Source organism: Cetorhinus maximus, chromosome 4, assembly GCF_964194155.1.
Source record: "Cetorhinus maximus chromosome 4, sCetMax3.hap1.1, whole genome shotgun sequence".
Classification (NCBI taxonomy): Eukaryota; Metazoa; Chordata; class Chondrichthyes; order Lamniformes; family Cetorhinidae; genus Cetorhinus; species Cetorhinus maximus.
Genome location: NC_135882.1, coordinates 17,720,318 through 17,741,242, shown reverse-complemented (window position 1 = coordinate 17,741,242; position 20,925 = coordinate 17,720,318). Strand labels below are relative to the sequence as shown.

The following is a 20,925-nucleotide window of genomic DNA, read 5'->3' as shown; positions in this document are numbered from 1 at the left end:
CTGTCAGGCTGTTGTTTGACTAGTCTGTGAGACAGCTCTCCCAATTTTGGCACTAGCCCCCAGACAATAGTAAGGAGGACTTTGCAGGGTTGACGGGGCTGATATTGCCGTTGTCGTTTCTGGTGCCTAGGTCGATGCTGGCTGGTCCGTCCGGTTTCATTCCATTTTCAAATGGCTCTAAGTTAGGATGAACAGCTGGTGGTGTAGATTGGAAGATTAGGTGGACAAACTGGTAGATGGAGTTCAATGTTGGGAGGGGTGAGGTCATGTACTTTGGATTGAAGGAAGACAAATATGAATATTTACTTGATGGTGAAAGCAAAGGGACTTATCTTTTTATGTCCTTGCCACTAATCACGAAAAGCTAGTAAATAGGTATAAAAAGTCATCAAAAGGCGAATGGCCTTAATCCCAAATGCATTGGAGTTCAAAAATTAAGATGTTATGCTGCGGTTCTACATGTCAATGTATCAGTAACTACATTGTCAAGGTCCAATAACAATCATCTTGTTGACTGGCAATTGCATTAAGGAAAATGCCTTGTTAAGACAGGTGATGGGCATTGACGTACCCATTTATGGGTACAGCTGTAACACTCCAGGGAAAGGACTGGGAAAGTCTGGTAGTCTGCAGAGCTGACTTAAGAATAAACCTGCTTGAGGTAGAAGACTAGCTTTGGACTCATTCTTCTATGATAAGCACTTATTGGAACTAACACTGCAGAGCAATGGTCAGACATGATTTGAAGTACTGTGTTCAGTTTTGGGCACCACATCTTGGGAAAGTTTATTGACCCTTGAGTGGCCTGAATCCTGGACTATGTAAAGTTGGGTGGGAGGCAGCTTGTATGGAGCAAAACACTGAATTTGGGCCAAAAAGCTTGATTCTGTGTTGGAAATTCAACGTAATTGATTTAGTTTGCATTCTCTTAATTTAGTTTTGCATTCAGTTTCAGTTTGATAATACTCTATGAATAAATTCAACTTCAAATTTTAAAAATCTAAAATGTTTCTTTGTGGCTATTTAGCCATTCTGTTAGCCAGGAGTGCTCAAACTTTTGTTTTCATGCCTGTGGATTACATATAAAGTTGGAGTCAGTCTTTCAGTTAACTTGCACATATTTTAAACTCTCAATACTAATCAATCTGGTTTGGGATTAATAGTCTTTTGAAGATTTTCTGCTCTTAAAAAATTGACTTGTCCAATATTTTGAATTGAGCAACATAAATAAATGGCGAAGTAGACAATTGGTGGCACGCATTAAATTGTTGCAAATCACAGAATGATGCTGAACAATAAGTAAAAGTTAGAGCATCTGATGGCTCAGAGTGAGCAACATATGTTGACTTGTTTGTTCACCTGCTCTATAGTCTTTCCATGTCTGACCACAGACTCTTTGGCTTATTCTGAGTGGCTACCAGATCTTGCCCCCATTGGGAGCCTGCCTGAGTATTTGCCAGACTCTGTTACTCCTTGCCATTACAATCCCATATCAAGCCTGACTTCTAATCACCCAGGCCCATTTCCTCTCTGACTGATGACAGTATCAACATTATCATGCACGTTTAGCCTGCCTTAAAAAGCTGGGCTCCACTGGGAGAGCTTCCAAACACATCTGTGCAGTCTGACCATATGCAGTGGATAGAATTTTCCAGCACACAATCTGTGTATCAGAATGTGCTAAAATAGAAGGGTGTCCTCTCTCATCCAGTGAGTAATTGCGAGTTTCTTTGCTTTCCTCAAAAGATTTGGAAACAAACTAGTGATTAAATTCTCAAAGCTTTGTTTCAGACTGTCTGACATTTATTTCAATCACCTGTGACTTTTCTCTCAGTTGGAAGAAATGGCATGTCTTTTAGCTTCCCTTGCAATTGCAGAAGGTGCAACACCTGCCCCTTTACTTCCTCACCATCCAAGGCCCCAAACACTCCTTTCAGGTGAAGTGCTGCTTCACCTGGGCATCCTTCAATTTGGTCTACTGTATTCGCTGCTCCCAATGTGATCTCCTCTACACTGGGGAGTTTAAACGTAGACTGGGTGACCGCTTTGCGGAACACCTTCTCTCAGTCTGCATGCATGTCCCAGACCTTCCTGTCACTTGCCATTTCAACACATCATCTTGCTCTCATGCCCATTTGTTTGTCCTTGGCCTGCTCCAGTGTTCCTGTGAAGCCCAACGCTTCAAGGAACAGCACCTCATCTTCTGATTAGGCATTTTAAAGCTTTGCGGACTTAGCATTGAGTTCAACAACTTCAGACCATGAACTCTCTCTTCCATCTTTACCCTTTTTTAAATCCAATTTTTAAATTTTTATTATTTATTTATTCATTTAAAAAAATCTTTTGTTATCCTTCTTCCTCCCAGCCCACAGGGCCATCTGTCACTTGTTTCTATGTTGTGCTTTCACAGAGCAGTGACCCTTGTTCTGTTATTAACACAACCTGCTGTTTTACCTTTATGCCACTATCAACACCTTCTTTACTCTTTAACACTATCATTAACACTCCCTTTGTCTTGTGTCCATGATATCTTTGTCAATCTCTCCTGAGCTCCCACCAATCCCTGACCTTCTATTTTACTCAATCTGCTCCACCCCCTCTTAAACAACTCTGAAGAAGAGTCATATGGACTCGAAACATTAACTTTGTTTCTCTCTGTACAGATGCTGCCAGACCTGTTGAGTTTTTCCAGCATTTTCTGTTTTTATTTCAGATTTTCAGCATCCGCAGTATTTTGCTTTTATCCTTTAGCTGCCTTTGTTGTTACAGGGTGAGAAATATTGCAGCTGTAGCTCTGGAGGAAGTAAGAACAGATGTTAAAGTTACCTTTGATTTCAGTGGACTGAGATGTTTACCATGGCTTTCTAAAGTTTAGGAAAAGTTCCAAGACATTTGATAGATCGGTGTACAGAAATAGATATTAAACCAGGAAAAGATAGATTTGGAGGAGTAACCAACAGTTGAGCCAAAAAGAGGGTTTTGATGTTGTTGAAAGAACAGAAGGTTCAACACCTGCCCCTTTAGGAGGAATTCCAGAGGGTAATAGTCAAAGCAAAAACTCTGCTGCAATTGGTAAGGTGCAAGAGGTTGGAGTCAAAGGAATTGCGATTTTGGGCAACGGATAGACATCTGATGAATATTGTGTAGGTAGGTGAAGCAAGGTCATGGAGCAGGGATTTTAAATTTGAGGCATTGTGGAATAGAGCGCCACTGTAGGCCATCAAGAAGGGGAGTTAGGGACAGATGGTATTTAGTACCCCCTGCTCCAGTGAAGCAAGATTGATTATCAGTTCCCTTAGCAACATTGAAAAAGGTGCAAAAATATACTGTTAGCTCTAAGTTTTATTTTAACACCTCAATCTGCATAAAATGAAAGACCTGCATTTTTTCACCACCTAACAGTTGGTAAATTTTATGCCTGCGTTGTCACAGTGGATACTAACTGAGAAAGGTGGAGGCTATCCATAATGCAGGGGTGTAGTGCCAAATTTTGAGGTGCAGGAACTCTAAGAATATGTGTTGGCCATATCATTTCTAAATCTACTATTACGTTGTTTTCCTATATATTAATCATTTGAGTCCCCAAACATCAATAAAACTATATTTTTTGTGTGAAAAATATTAGTGCTGGTAGGCATTTTGTTTTGAACCATGAGGTATTTTGAATCATTAACCTTTAGAATAGCTAGAATTTCACTATGCAACAGTTTAATTATTTAATTCAAGCATATTAAAAACATGAATGACAGAAAACTACTTACTTCTGATTGGGAGCTGGTATATAGAAGGACCACTGCTTTTCTTGATTTATATTAATAACCTAGACCTGGGTGTACAGGGCACAATTTCAAAATTTGAAGATGGTGCAAACCGTGGAAGTATTGTGAACTGTGAGGAGGATATCGATAAACTAGACTTCAAGAGGATATCGACAGGCTGGTGGAATGGGCGGGCAAGCGGCAAATGAAATTGAATGTAGAGAAATGTGAAGTGATACATTTTGGTCAGAAGAACGAGGAGACGTGAAACAAAATAAAGGGTACAATTCTAAAAGGAATGCAGGAGCTGACGGACATGACTTATATGTGCATAAATCTTTGAAGGTGGGAGGGCAGGTTGAGAAAGCAGTTAATAAATTAGACTGAATCTTGGGCTTTATGAATAGGGGCACAGAGTAAAAAGCAAGTAAGCTATGAACCTTCATAATACACTGGTTCAGCCTCAATGGGAATGATTTGAAGGTTTCAGAAAGGGTGCAGGAAAGATTTACAGGAATGGTTCTGAGGATGAGACACTTCAGTTATGTGGATAGATTGGCGAAGCTGGGCTGTTCTCCTTGGAGAAGAGAAAGTTGAGAGGAGATTTATTAGATGTGTTAAAAATCATGGGTCTGAATAGAGTAAATGGGAAGAAACTCTTTCGAGTTATCAACAGTCACAGATTGCAACTCTTTCGAGTACAATCACAGTTCTTGGTTTCCGGGAGTGGGACATGAACCCACAACCCTCTGATTCAAAGGCGAGGGTGCTATGAACTGAGCCACAGCTGACACCTCGGGAAGAAACTGCTTCTATCAGCAAAAGGTGGAGAACCCTAAGGTGATTAACAAAAGAACCAGAGGCAACATAAGGAAAAACTTCTTTATGCAACAAGTGGTTTGGATCTGGAATGTACTGCCTGAGCGTGTGGTGGAGACAGATTCAATTGCAGTTTTCAAGAGGGAACTGGATAATTATCTGAAGAGAAAAGATTTTACAAGGCTACAGGGAAAAGGTAGAGGAGTGGGATTAGCTGAATTGCTGTTGTAGAGAAGTGATACAGAGACAATGTTCTGAATAGCCTCCTTCTGTGCTGTAACCATTCTATGATTCTAGTATAGACATTCAAGGAACTTGGTAAACACATGAAGAAGAGAGAAGCCGAAGGTTACCCTGATAGTGGTGATCAAGAAGGTGGGAGGAAGCTTGTGTGCAACATAAACACCAACATAGATGAGGTGGGCCAAATGGCCTGGTTCTGTTCTGTAAATTCCATGTAAAGCTGCCAGCAGGGAATACAGACACTATACTGTGTTCCACATCCTTAGGCCATCACAGCCAAGGAATTAATGCTCTGTAGGCAAATGCAGCAGGGTGTTTGGGGATATTGATGCTGCTTTAGATCCTTGAGCTTCAAAGATGCTGAAATGCCTGTTTATGAGAAAGCAGTGTGCAGGGAGTTGTAAGGTGTATAATTTTTTTACAGCCAGGGAGCTGTACATGGGTGGTTACTGCCATTGCTCCTGCTACACATTGACTAAGAGACATTCAGCAGCAGCGTGAGGCCTGGATCTGGGCCTGCCCTTCCCTTTGCCACCTCTTAACCTCCCCAGGCTCCGAATTCACAGCCACACTGCAAGCTCCAGTCATTCTGGCCAACTCTTACTGCCTGGCCTGAACTCAAGCTCCAGAAACTCGTGGCCAAACTTGCCTCTGTGCCCCACATAATAATGCAGATAGAATTTACTCGACATGGTCCCTGTGCCAGCTGCCTCTGCGTCACAAGTCACGCAGTCCCATGTGGATGATTGCGGTTTCCCTCCAGTCCCAATTGTTGCCATCAATGAGCCAAATACCCCAGTATGTATTACTCCTGGAAACAAGTAGCTTCAATATTGGAGGTAGTGAGGATTAAAATCTATGCCAATCTTACAGATTAAAAAACCAGTCAATCAATGGAGTGGATTCCACCGAGAATACCCCATCCTCCCCACCCCCCACCCCATCTCCACCCATATCCTCCCAATCTTTGGTCTAAAATTTGTCTATGTGTAATCTTCAATCCATTTCCTACGTTTACAACAACAATGACTTTAATTGGCTGTCGAGTACTTTGGGACGTTCTGAGATTGTGAATGGTGCTAATAGAAATGCACTTTTTTTTTTAACATGGAGGCATCCTCTGGTATGGCCATAAAACCAAGGGAGGGAGAGGCACGCTGTAGTCCAGCCCCAGTTGGACTCGGTCACAGAGTTTCCACTTGTGAAATGTTTGAAAACGTGAAGTTCAGTTCAATCTAACACACAGGCAGGTTTTAACATTTCTTACCATGATCCTTCTGAGGGCGATGGAGAAGAAACCCTGAAAGGAGAAAGGGTGGAGTTTACCAAATGGCGACAGAGGGAGTGAATGAGCAAGAGCCCATCCCTGAAAAGCAGCAAAAGCTGGACCAACAGGTTTCCCAATGAGTGACCTGGATAAACCCGAGTTTTGTCTGCAGCCCTCCTCTCCCAGGCCCTGCACTCTTGCCATAATGGATCTCTTTTCCCAATTCTTCCACAAGGGCTAGAAGTTTCTGTCTGGTCCTCATGTGATGTGAGATGTTGCAATTCACCATGGAGGAGGGCAAAAATTGTAACTAGAATGATTCATTTTTTTCCTCCATGCCCAAATTTTCAAGCAGTAGCTGAAAAACATCAGGATCTGCACCAGGTGAAATTTGTAACTTGAGTCTGGGGTCACATCTTCTGTAGGCAGTCTATTTAGCAAATATCAAGTTTGTAGGTAAATTTTACTGATTTTTCAGAACTGTATATTTATGATTTAAATGTTGTTTCTAGTTGTGTAGTCTCAGCTGCTGAGTAGAAGGACTTGCATGTCACAGAGCATGAATAACAGATTAGTGCTTTTGAGGCTATTGTAAACACAAATAGAATGTTAGGCTAAATCGCCTGGATGATTGAATTAAAACAGCACAAGATACTATATAGCCTCTGTACAAGACCTTGATTAGAACTCACCTGCAATACTGTATTAATTTCTGCTCCCCTCACCAGGTGGGTAATATAGAGAGGCACTAGAAAAGGTTCAGGGGAGGGTCATTAATAGAATGGTTACATCATGGAAGGAGGCCTGTCGAGTCTGTTCCAACTCTGCAAGAACAATTTAGCTAGCCCCATTCCTTTGCCCTTTCCCTTTCCGTGTAGCCCTGCAATTTTTTTTCGTTTAGGTGCTTTAACAATACCCTTTTGAAAGCCATGATTGAATCTGCCCCTACCACCCACTTGCTGCATAAAAAAATGCTTTTCCTCATGTTGCCTTTGGCTCTTTATCCAGATTGATATCTAGTTTAAAGCCCCTCAATTTTTAAAGTCTTGAAAAAAGTAGACTTGAGGTTTGATAGATCAAACCTAACCCGTTCTTTATTATAAAAAATGTGGATTGGGTATTTGAGTTAGATAGGCTAGGGGAGAAGGCGAAATGGTATAAGATCTCTAGGCATAGAACTAGATTAGATATTGAGTATTTCTTGTCACAGAGTTGTTGGCAATTAGAACAAATTAAATGTGTAGCGGATGCAGATTGGCTGCAAACATTCAGGAGGAAACTGAGTGAGTGGGGGTGGTGTGGGGTGTAAGAGAAATCTTTCCTAAACTGGCTTAAGATTTTTCTCAGCTGTGTTTCTCAGACACTCTGGCCTCCTGGAACTTGTTTGTTCACGTTTTGGTGTGGGGTTTTGGGGGTACTGGCTTAAGATTTTTTTCCCTCTCATTGCCTCTTAAAGATTGCTTGGCTGGCAGCTTTGGGGAAAAGAAATGAGGAGTTTGATTTCATTTCTGTTAGTTACTCATTCCACATTTGCTACTTTTTCAATTGTTCAAGCTTAGTCAAATATGTATTTTATTGATATATGCAATTATGTGTTACCAGCCACGAATGATTAAGGTAAGTGGGTTTTAAAGTCAGCATCCTCTTTAATGCCTATTTGTTGAAGGGTACGTTGTACTGAAAATGATCATAAAATGGTTAAACTGTATCCACCTTGCAATATTTCCTAGAACCGTAGATCATAGCATATAAGATGACTCCATTTTTTCAGTGCCAAAAATCATGCTTTTGCATATACTTGGCATATTTTCAGCTACAAAATGCTGCACATGCATTAGTAGTCAGCCTCAATTTTGCACCCCAGAAATGGATGTTTTACTTAACTTATACTGTAAGTCGGCACATGGGATCAAGCAGGTGATATGGGCTATGTTGCAAAGAAGATGCGTGGGAGTTTAAGACACACCCACACAGAGCAGGCCACGCGTGGCATGGCAAACGATGAACAGAAAGGGTCCTCCAGCAAAACGAATGAAATACAAAGCTGGTTTCAAGCTCAAAGTTGTTACATTTGCTAACTCGTCAAATAACTGTGCTGCAGCAAGGGAATTTGGCGTTAGTGAAAAATGGGTGCGAGAATGGAAGGAGGAGGAATCTGCCCTGAAGAAGATGCCCAATACCAAATGCGCCATCAGAACAGAGATCAAGCCACTGGCCTAATCGTGAGAAGCATGTATCGGAATGGGCCCTTGAAAATCATCAGAATGGTTACATCGTCACCAGAAATGCTATGCGTATATATGCACTTAAGTGGGTCAAATCAAACCCCGTGTCCAGCAAAGATTTCAGATCAACAGTTGGTGTAGCCGCTTTATGGAACAAAACGGTCTCCTGTTGCAGCAGAAGACCAAGATTGCTCAGAGACTACCAAAAGGCCTTGATACCAAAATGACAAATTTCCAGCGATTCATCAGCAGATTGCATAAACACGAGTACCTTTTTAAGTTACATTGGCAACATAGATGAAACACCCATGAATTTCAATAATCACAGCAGCCAAACTGTAGAGTGGAAAGTTTCAAACATTTCTCGTGAAAACGACAGGACATGAGAAGACAAGATTCACAGTAATACTAGCCGCATGGTCAATGGAATGAAATTAAAGCTGATAGTAATTTTCAAACGTAAAACCATGCCTAACTTGGTTTCCTGCAGGAATTTTTTTGCATGCCCCTGATAATGGTTGGATGAATGAGGATGGAGTCAAGTTATGGATCAATAATGTGTGGAATAGGCATCCTGGTGGCCTATGTAAAGAATGCAGTTTTTTAATGTAGGACATGCTCACATCCCATGTAACTGAGAATAAGAGGTGCCTGTGAAGAAGTAACACCCACATTGCAGTTATGCCAGAGGTTTTAATGTCCATGGTTCAACTTTTTGGATGCATGCCCTCAACAAGCCATTCAAGGATCACGTTATTGCCAAATGAAATAGATGGATGGTTGAGGGAGAAAAAAAACCCCAGAGTGGAAATATGCGTGCTGCCCCACGTGATGTTTTGTGTGACTTCATTATTAAATCATGGGATGCTATTAGCACCAAATTTCATCAGATAATTAAAAAAGATGCGGAATATCCAATTCAGTGGATGGAGAGATAGATGATTTGTTATGGAGGGTTGATTCTGACAGTGAAAACATCACATCTGATTCAGAGTGGGATCCTTACGATGATGCCATAGCCATAGTGGCTCAGAATGAATTTGATGAACTCTGTCAGATGCCGAGACAATGACTTTGACAGTTTTAAAGCACATTGATTGTGGTTAAAGGTACCTTTGTATAACTAATTCATTCAATAAACTGTGCCACATTAATTTAATAATTAATTATTGGTGCGGTGTTTTTTTTTTACATTTCAAAATGGCCATTACCCACACTTCACATTTTATACTCAGCGTATAAGTCGACCCCCATGTTTGGAAGGATTTTTGGAGGCTTCAAAAGTCAACTTATACGCTGCAATCTGTGGTAATTTAATCCGCAATGGTGAAGTTGTGTTATGTATCCTGGATCAAGACAAACATGAAAAAGTTGTATAAAGAAATGCAAATAAAATAGACTATAGAAGGTAAAATTGTTGGTACACGATGAGGCTGGGATTTGTTTAGGAGCATGAATTGGAAAATAGTGTGATTGTAACGGTGGCAAATATTTTTATAGCTGATATTTTTAGTATTTAGTAATAGTGGATTTATAAAACACAGTGCCTAGCCTTGTTTTTAAAAAGGTTAAATTTTGAAATGATATATTAGTGTTGAAAAATATGCAAATTATTTTTGTATCACATAACTGATGTGACAATATGAAGATTCTGCTTAAGCTGATGGATACTCAGAATCAATGTTATTCAATGCTTTGTCATCGTTATATGTATTTACAGTATATAATGGGGTAACCATTAACAGTCTTGAGAACAAAATGATTGGTGATGGGCTTGTTCCCCTTTACTTGTTTTGTCTTCTGGCTTGATGAAGTTTCTTTTGCTTAATGGGTAACTTGGAGATTGTCAGTATTTAGTTTTCTTAAAACTGTTTATTTACACTACATCCAAGACCTCTTGGACACACTGTTCTGCGTCTTGCTTTCTTGGAGTCTCTTGGTCCTCTGACTCTGATGTTATGCTTACATCATCATTAACATCATTGTCCAATTAACATAACCATTAACCCTTTACATCTCCCCCCCCCACCAAGTATAATCTCAAAACCATTAAATTATTTTGTTTAACTATTTACATTCCCACCATCTCTCCCCAAAATCATAACATCACAGCTTAGGCCTGTCTGGCACTTTTATGACTCTCCCTGAGTGTTCTTGATCGAGGGTGTTGGTTTATGATTGGATTCTGAACTCGAGTGTCACTTCTTGAGATGTTTGCTGTAAAGTCCGTCTCATCATGTTGGATATGTTCATTCATAAACTGTGGACTGTTGGCTGATACTTCCTTGTTCAGAATTACATGTGTGGAGTAAATGTGTTTCAAAGCTTTTATCACAGTTTCTGCAGTTGTGGTATGGAGCCTGCTGGTTTCCAGCCAGTGAGAATAATAGTCAGTGACTATGTGGTAGATTTTTCCTCTGAAGTTAAACAGATCCATTCCAAGCCTTTGCCAAGGCCTGGATGGAAATGTTGATGGTAGTAATGGTTCTGTTGGTTCTTGGTGGCTGGTGGCATAAGTATGGCTTTGTGTTCTTTAAGTTCTTCTTTGACTTTTGAAATTCCTGGCCATTCAACTGATTGTTGTGTCTGTGCTCTGCATTTGGCAATGCCCAAATGACCACTGTGGAGTTTTTGGAGAATGTCTTCTCACATTGCTATTGGGATTACTAGTCTGTCATTGAAGATAGAAGGTCAGCAACAATCGGTGGATGTTTTTGATGTGCGTGGTATTGTCTTAACACCAGATTGCTTGGGACACATTCAGGCCAACCGTCTTGGCAGTATGTTCTGACCTGATTGCATTCTGTGTATTTCAACTGGGTTTCTCTGATCTGAGTTTTTTTTTTGCAGAGGCTGGTAGGGTACATGTTATTGATGAAGAATATGCTTCCACCTCAAGAGATGAGCGTGAAATGTTGTTCTGTAGCCTGGTCAACTGTAGCTCTCGACAATGTGTTGGCAGTTGTCAGTTTCCCTGGCACGTATTCTGTTATAGAGTCATAGTGCGTGGAAATGCTGTGTATCCTTGGTGGTATCTTAGCAATTTCCTTGGAGTTCAGGAGAGTGACCAGAGGTTTATGGTCCGTCTCGATCCTGAATTGTAAGCCTATTAAGTAGTTTGAAAATTTTTTGCAGGCCCATGCCACTGCTGGTGCTTCCTTTCCAATGTTTTTCAGTCTCTGTCAATGATCTAGAGGCAGAATAAACTGTTTTTTTTCCTGCCATCTTCCTGGATCTGTAGAACGGCTGGCTCCAAGCCCAGTCGATGATGCATCAGCTGCCACTATTGTCGGCAGTTTGGGGTCATAATGTGCAAGCGCGTCCGAGGAGATGAGCAGCTCTTTGATCCTGTCAAAGGGATTCTTCTGCTCCATTCCCCAATACTACTGCTGACCGTTTCTCAGCAGGTCTCATAAAGGTTCGTTAATGGCGGACAGATTTGGGATGAATTTCCCCACCTGGTTGACCATGCCTAAAAATCTTTATATGTCAGCAACACACTTGGGCTGTTTAAATTCTTTAATTGCTTTGGTCTTTTGGGGGTCTACTGTATCCCTTTTTGGTGTATAATATGGCCTAAAAATCTGATGATAGTGATTTACTCAAGCTAGCACATTTCATTCAGAGTGAGACCTGCTTGCGCAAGCACTTTTAAAACCTCCCAGATTCTGATTGTGCTCTTCTTTGGTAGCACCATAAATAAACAGCATCCACGTGGCAAATAATTCCTCCTCTGCCTTCAAGGATGTTGGACATGTTGCGTTGAAAGATTTTTGGTGCAGAGCAGATGCTAGAGGGAAGTTGATTGAAATAAAATCAACCGAAGGGAGTGCTAAATGTTGTCAACAACCTTGATTCTTGGTCAAGGGGTATCTGCCAAAACTCACTGTTGATATCCAGCTTAGTTAAAAAAAAACTCTTTTGGACAAATTCAACAGATTATCAACAGAAGACATTGGGTGTATCTCTCTTTGAGCGGCTTTATTTAGATATGCCGGGTCAACACAGCCTGATTTCACCATTGGTTTAGGGACTGTCAACTAGTCCTGAACACCATTTTGTAGGCACTGTAGCAGGAGAGATCACCCCTTGATGCACCATCCTGTCAATTTTCTCTTTGACTTTCTCAATCAACAGGTGTGGTACCCTCCTAGGGATAAATAAGCAGATGGCTTTGGCACCTGGAAGTAGTGATGCGATACTCACTTTTGAGCTTTCCCAGTCCCTGGTGCAACTTGGGAAATTCATTCCTAAATATGTGTTACCTCATCGATGCTTTGGAGAAGATCAAGTCCTGAATACGCTGCCCTGCTGAGCAGAGAAAGTTGCCAGTTCTGTAGGATATAAAGAGATTTGTTAATTTCTTTATCTTTATGTCTAAGGGTTATAGTGATCTGACCCTTCACTTTGAAGTCTCTGTCTCCTGGCTCCTGTAGCTTTATTTTTGATGGTTGGATCTAAACATCATTAAGCCAGTCCAATTTGTCTGATAAGACTGTGAGACCCCAGCCCCAGTTTAAATTCCCTTCAACAGTTCTGTTGAAGGGTCATGAGGACTCGAAACGTCAACTCTTTTCTTCTCCGCCGATGCTGCCAGACCTGCTGAGTTTTTCCAGGTAATTCTGTTTTTGTTTTGGATTTCCAGCATCCGCAGTAGTTTTTTGTTTTTATACCAGTTTAAATTCTGTTCTGTATCCTTTGACTTCCAGCTCTGCAGACCCAAACTGCTTATTGGGATCTTTTAGTTCTCCCAGAAAACCTTCATCCTCAATGTTTTTATTTCCAATTTACTGTACCTTAGAATAGTTGGCAGCTTGGTCCAGTTCACTTCCCTTAAATAGTGCTTTAGATCTGCAGAATTGTTTGCTTGCCACAGAGAAAGCATTTGGCTCCTCCTGCTGGGCATTGTTTGCAGCAGTGCTGCTTTTTGGTGCCACCTCTGGAACATTTTGAAATATTTGGCATAGTTCTTCCTGCCCCTTCGGCAGTTTTGGCAGGCTTTTTCATGGCTTTTCGGTGGGCCTGCATACTGGATCGACCCCTCCCAAGCCTCCAAGTCTCTCCGAAGTACACCCCAATTCTGCTTTCGTAGCTCCACCTGCTTTGCAAACTGCTTGGCTTTCTCTAATGTGAAATCCTCATAACACGCTGGCGTATCCTTAACTCCTTGTCTCACCAGGACATTATCAACTATGGTCCCAGTTGTAAAAGGGTATTGACCTGGTGCTTTTGTGCCTTCTCTTGTAAACCCAAAGCTGTTCAGTACCTTTTCAAGCTGTCCCCTCCAGAGCTCCCATCATTGTTCTTGCTGTGGATCCTCGATGTGTTTGAAGGGCTGTGGAAGGGGTAGCGTCTGTTGAATGGTTGTAGACATTGTGACTGTTTCACTCACTGTCCCCTACCAAGTTTCTTCTTATTTGCGCAGTTTAGCTGTTCCAAAGTCTTCACCCGTGGTCTCAGTTTTCTTAAACTGCAGCCTCCAGCGCTGCCACCATGGTTTGGCTTGTTACCCTTTACTTGTATTGTCTTCTGGCTTGATGAGGTTTCTCTTACACTTAGTGATTAAAACTGTTTATTTACATTATTTACATCTTCATGATAAGTACATTATTCTCTGGACACAATGGGTACCCCAGACAAGGGTTGGGGAACCATCCCAGGAAGTTCCTAGGTATGGATTGCATGGCAATTGCCCTGGAAGTGCAAACTTCTGATGGGCAATTGCCTTGCACTTGGAACTATCTGAAGATGTGATTTAAATTGCGAACTTCGAATGGTTCACCCAGATAAAGTTAGAAGAATTAAAATTACTTCTAGCTTCCGGGTACAACACTGACCCCCCAGAGGACTCCCCTCAGCCCCCTACTACCCCCAACGAACTCTCCCCCATCGACTGTCCGCTCGCTCTCTCTCTCTCTCTCTCTCTCTCTCTCTCTTCCCCCCGCCCCCCCACCCAAATTCTAACCAGTCACCTGACAAACCTACCTTCTCCCTGGCTTGAAAGTGGCTGGGCCTTTAAACTTACCTGATTTATGGCAGCCAGTGCCATTTTCAAAATAAAAAGGGGGGCGGTAGCCTGCTACCGTCTGATTCTGCAGTGTTTGACCGAAGAACTCGGGAGTGTGCTGCCTTGCACAGTTTTCACCCAGCCTGAGTCGGTTGGTCAGATGAGACAGGAATGAGAAGATTTCCAGGTAAGAAAGTAGGAGTGGAGTGGCAATCCAACTCTGCCACTCCGTGGAAGTTCAGGCCCATCGTTCTGCGTCTTGCTCCCTTGGAGTCTCTTGGTCATCTGACCCTGATGTCATGTTTACATCATCATTAACATCATTGCCTAATTAACATGACCATTAACCTTTTACAGTTGGTAGAAATGATTTTAATTTGACAAGTACTCTGGAAAAGAAATGCAACATTAAGCTACTGCATCTATTTTTTAAAATATGTATCTTGCTGGCAGGATTTAAATGATTGTGATGCAAAGTTTATTTCTGCAGGTATTTACTGAGGTGTATTTTTATTGAATGGTTATGTGCATCTGTTAGTTTAACATGTTCTTAGTATGACTTTAATTTTTTGATTATCATTCAGTAATTTCATATTTAAATATCACTTTTCTCCATTACTGTCACTAAAAATTATTAGGCATGTGTGTAGCTCAGCAGCACTATCTAGTGGCAAATGCAAAGTGCATTGCACTGACTGACCTTAGGACTGTAACATCTTATAATGGCATTATATCTGCAATGACATAAAATTACCTCTTACTGTGCATAGGGATGAATTTGGTAATACCTTTGATTTTGCAGCTTGTATAGCAGCACAATGTTCAATTCGTTAGCTTACATATTCCAAACTCAAAATGATGCAATATTCAGCTTGGAAAGGATGGACTTTCTAGGCTAAGGATGTTTAGATTATCAAATATTAGCTAAAATGTTGTGGTTATGTTAGTTTTCAATTTATTTTAGGAGAGACTTTATATAGTGTGTTTCATTACCTTGGGGTGTCTCAAAGCGCTTTACAGTCAATGAAGCCCTTTTGGAATTTCACTGTTGTAATTATTCAGTTGATCAGAACAGTGCTTACACCTTGACGAGTATGACATTGCAACAAGTGTGACATGCATTAAATCAGGATTTCTGGTTATACCTTGGATTGTTGCACATGAAACCTAAATTTGAAGTTAGTAAATACAAGTAACTCAGTTATTGGAAGCAGAATATGAAATTGTTTTGGCTATTATGATGAATTTCCGTCAGCTACATCAGACAATGCTGAATTAATATGCACACTGATTTCTTAAAAAATATGTATTCATGTAGAAACCTAAAACTTTTCTCTACATTTCTGTGGGAAACGTTATGGATTGTAAAATTATACAGTGTAAACTTAATTAACACTAACGTAGCTCTGGTATAAAAATTTAGATTTCATGGTGCTCTATGTTTATTGAGTGCGTAAATGAGCTGTACAAAATAAAATCCCTGCTCAGTGAAAATGAGTAAACTCAACTGGAGATGGGGGAAGGGAGAGAATGATGGGACTGCAACAGTGGCATCGCAGTGGCATCCCTGCTCTTCATTTTGTTTTGTGAACATTACTGAATGTACATACCTGGGTGTTGAGCGAGAGAAGAACTGAGTTTGGCTTTAATGCACTCTTTCTCACACTCGCCTCTCCTGTCTTGCCCCCACCACCCCCCTTCCCCAAAGCCAAATAAAAACTTGAATAATATGTTTCTGTTCTTTGGAACATGTGCACAAATAATGGTCGTTTAAGCACAGTATTTAAAGGTATCTCCTACCAAAGGTGATCTTGGAAGGGGGCAAGTGGTTAAAGTTTGAGCATTTTCATAATGCTGGTCACAGTTTGAAGGCTGTTGCCATTAGCAGTCAAGGTATTCTGTGACACTAGTATTTCACCATGTGGGTCAGCATATCCAGGTTTTAACATTTATCCCTTAATTGTGCTACATGGTTCATGGCCCACTATCTTCCTCCGTCTCTTCTGAAAACTGTCAAATCAACCTGTTTGTCCAAATTATTTGGTAGGTTGATGTACAGGTTCAGTAAAGCATAGTGCCCCGAGAGAAAGTAAGAAACAGAATAAGTACAATATTTAAACAGTAAAAATAGTCTTTATTATGTATATCTTATGAAGTTGCCAGGATCTTAAATGCAGCACATTTGTCTCTTAATATACATCCTGGACATGATGACATACATATACATGTAATTAGATTCCAATTCAAATAAGGAGCTTGGAGCTTCTACAATGACTAGAGTTGAGCATAAAAGATTGTCATTTAGAATATGGAACACCTTTGTTACAGCCAGTAACTTGATGTAAACAGAATTTAACTTTTCTCAAAAGCTTGTGAGCTGAGACCATGATTTTTGGATCCTTGTGATGGAGAGATTTAAAAACAAGGAAGTGAATTTTTAAATAGAGTTGTTGCTGGACCAGGAGCCAGAGTAGGTTGACAAGCATTGTGATGATGGTTGAATGAGACTTGTTGTGGTTCATAAAATAGGGACAATTTAATAAAATGCAAATGTTATTTCTTGAATAAAATTCAGTGAAGAAATGTGAAAATTTTATCTTGAAAGATTCTGTTAATAGATTTTTTATTTTGTAAGTTTATAATGTATTCACTTGTAATTTTACTTTTATTAGTAATATTTTGTGCTCATATTACATGCTGTTAGTTGTATTCTCCTTGGAACCAATAAAATGTTGTTTTCCCTGACATTGGCATTTTCTTGCAAATTGTCCTGATGAATGCAAGACCAAAAGCTTCAACAAAAAATGTCTCTTTTTGTCAGCGATTCACATTTTTTTGGGTCTGTCATTTAAGCTTTTAAAATGTTATACTCAGGCTTTTTGAAAGAGAATGTTTAATTTGGTCTGCTACTTTTCTAGCTAGTTTATTGTCAAAGGGACAACCTAGATAATGCACTTGGATCAGTCTGTAATAGAGAAGTTGCAGACGCTGGTGTAAATGAGGCTGTAGACTCCCGATACTGCAGAGCCCTTCCTGTTTCTCTCTTTCAGCTATGACTATTTCCCTGTTTTTAAACAAATGTTTCCTTTTTTATGCTGTACAGTTCCTTTTTCTACATTAAATATTATAAATGTTGAGAATGTTCTAATTAGTTACGCATGCATCATGAAAATAATTAAATATTTATTCATGGAAACAGTAGTTCTACCTATAAGCAGGTTACACTATGTTGAGTAGCTTTGCTGGCCTGATTTGCTAAGGCCAAAACTTAGAGCTTTAGATTGTATTTTTTTTCTTCAAGCTAATTTTTCAACTGCATCTTATTAGCAGGATATTTGAGTTTGAGCACCTCTACTATCGAGTTTTTGTTTTTATCTGCTATCGAGTTGTTAGATGTTTTCGAATCTGAATTGACTGTTCTCCCCTGGTTCCATTCTTATTTACCTAAGCTTAGACAATCACCTGTGATGGCTTACATTCCCACTGCATCTCCTAATTCTCATTTACATGCTGTCCTTCGGTGATCTCAGCTAAACACATAGCATCATTTTCCACATGAATGCTGATGACACTCAACTCTACCTCGCCACCATCTCTCTTGACTCCTCCATTGTCTCTAAATTGTCAGACTGCTTATCTGACATCCAGTGCTGTATAAGCAGAAATTTTCTCCAATTAAATATTGGGAAGACCAAACCCATCATCTTTGGTCCCCCCTACAAACTCCATTCACTAACCTCTGACTTCATTCCTCTCCCTGGCAACTACCTGAGGCTGAACCACATTGTGTGCAACCTTAGTGCCATATTTGACCTTTAGATGAGCTTCCAAACACAGCTGTGCCATCACTAAGACTGCCTATTTCCACCTCTGTAACATTGTCCATCTCTGCCTCTGTCTCACTCATCTACTGCTGAAACTACCGTCTACGCCATGGTTACTTCTACACTCAACTATTCCAATACACTCCTGGTCGGCCTCCACGTACTACGCTCTATAAACTTGAGGTCATCCAAAACTCTCCTGCCCATTTCCTTCCTCTCACCAAGTCCCTTTCACCCATCACCCCTGTACTCACTGACCTCGTTTGCCTCCTGGTTGAGCAAAGCATCGATTTGAAAAATTCTCATCCTTGTTTTCAGTCCCTTTCATGGCCTCACCTCTCCCAATCTCTGTAATCCCCACCAGCCCCATAACCTCAGAATCTGTGCTCCTCCAATTCTAGCCTTCTGAGCATTCCCAATTTTAATTGCCCTACCATTGGTGACTGTGCCTTCAGTTGCCAAGGCCAGATGTGAAATTCCCTCTTTACATCTCTCCCTGTTTACACCTTGCCTTCTTCCTTTCAAAATGCACCTTAAAACCTACCCCTTTGACAAACTTTTGGTCATCTGCCCCAATATCTCCTTATGTGGCTCAGTGTCATATTGTGCTTTATAGTGTTCCAGTGAAGCACCATGAGATATTTAATTATATTAAAGATGATAAATACAAGCTGTTGTTATCTGAAGTTCTGCTGCTTGTCTTATTTTCACAAACTTCAGTAGTTGCACAGGCAATTTGGGAACAGTGTGAATATCAGAAAACAACCGCTGAAGTCACCAATTGACAATTCATTGTTAGGATATGTGAGATTTTTTTTGATTAGTGAATGTACATGGGAAGGGAGAGAAAATCCACACAATGTACATGCATTATTCAACTAGATACCATGTGCCTTATTTTTGCTGATTTGATTTTGTTATTTTTATTATTTTCCTGTGCATACCCTAGGGTGCTAAACCATGATACAGAACTAGGTTAGTAATTCTTTGGTTAATGAATGCATGATTTTTAGCTAAACTTTAGGGTCTCTTTTGGTTGCCCAATTCTCTGTTCATTCTCGTTGTAAATAGCTGTAAATGATCTAGTTTCTTTTGGAACTGACCTGGAGCTATCCAATTCAAAGGTGTATTAGTCTGTACTTTTGGGCTTCCTAGGTCCACAGCAATGGTTTCTAATTATATAGCATCCTTAATGCACATAAAATGGAGGCTTAATCAATACCGTATAAAGATAAGCATTACTACACATGGTGGAGTGATAAAATTCAACTTCAGTGCAGGCTCTAAAGGGATGATAGCGGATTGGAGACCCTTTTATATATCCAGCCAAATTAAAGTCAGTGGAGAGGAAGATTGGGCTGGCTGTATAATAGGTGGCCAGTCTACCTCTCCTACTGTGTCCCTGCTGAAGTTGAATTTTATTTTCATATTTATTGGTGCTTATCCTTGCATAGTATTTGTTTACATGGCATGTAGGAAATAGAAGGGTAGACCCTAAGAATGAATAAGAAATTGGGTGAAATGCAGGACACCAAGAATATTCATTGGAAGAATTATGACAAGGTTGGGGGCAATACAGAGTGGGGTGCCTTGTGCTCAGAACATTATTGACCTTTTGCACTGGCCTGTGCCCAATATTGTGGGAAAAAGGTGGGAACTCCCTAAACCACCTCTAATGTTGCTGTGTGCTGATTGTTAGGTGCTGCACTCAGATGTGACTTTGTTCTTTCTCTCTCTCCCTTGGAGAAGTGGCTGGCCTTGGCTCAACATTTTCCCTCAGGGATATTGCTGAGGCTGGTGGCTCTGAAATATGGATGATTGAACCATTGTTTTGCTAATGCCATGACAATCTGCATTGCAATATATCCTGTAATGACACTGATTCATTCAAATTGTTATCCTGGGATTGAAATTCCAATGAGTTGAATCAACTACCAGCCCTCAGAAGGCAGATTCTTGTTTGGTTACAATAACTTTCCTTAGTTTCTATATTATAACTCAACAGTGTACGACATTTACCCTGGTTATACATACAGTAACAATATACCAGTACTGTTATACTCTGTAACTCCTAAATTGGCATAGTTGGAGACTATAGATATTTTTGATTGGCTAGTATGACACAAAATTTGAACAAGAAGACATGTCAGTTCAAATACCAGTACTTGAAAGAAAAATTTCCTTTAACAAAGGCAAGCTGTAGGTTTAGCCAGTTTTTTAAAAAAGCACTGCATGTGTTAAAATAGAAGTGCCGCATTTTCTTTTGGGTTTTTCTTGCTTCCTCTTCTGACACTTGGTAAGCTTCCTTTTTTGTGAGAGACAGGCTTGTAGTGAGGTCACTTTTACAGAAATGAGGAAGTTGAGGACAGTTACAAAGCAACATCCAGCCCACACTTGTAGCAGAAAGTTAGCAGAGCTGTGTCTTTATGATTTGTGTAAAGAATAACTGATAATTTAAAAGTTTTTGTCAGTACTGAACATCTACTGCCGTCTCAGAAGGTCAGTATTATGAAACCTAGACCGATTAATCTAGATTGCAAATTGTAATTTTGCTATTACCCACATTAAGTTTCTTTCAAATCATTTAGTCAGTACTAGTTGGTCAGAGTTTGTGCATGTCTTCGTCCTTCTGGCTAATGTTGCTTTAATTATACTGTAACACTTTGGGGACTGTTAATGACATTTCTGTACAAAAAAACTCACAAAAGGCGATCAGATGTTATGAATCAAAAATGACCTCTTGTGCTGCTTTAAGGGTCTGCTGCTCTTTTTAACTGCATTT

General features: G+C 40.3%; 1 protein-coding gene across 15 annotated transcripts in view; it reads left to right on the top strand.

Moving 5' to 3' along the window:
- fam49bb (family with sequence similarity 49 member Bb) overlaps window positions 1-20,925 on the top strand; it is a 227,242-nt gene that overhangs the window by 44,343 nt on the left and 161,974 nt on the right. For 4 of the 15 annotated variants that reach the window (XM_078539986.1, XM_078539996.1, XM_078539977.1 and 1 more), the window contains exon 1: window positions 20,507-20,642. The exons of 9 other annotated variants lie outside the window; for them this stretch is intronic. The gene's annotated coding sequence lies outside the window, so the exon portion shown is untranslated. Of the gene's footprint in view, window positions 1-20,506; window positions 20,643-20,925 lie in introns of those variants that run through there. 2 more of the 15 variants (XM_078539994.1, XM_078539981.1) reach the window with 1 other exon arrangement.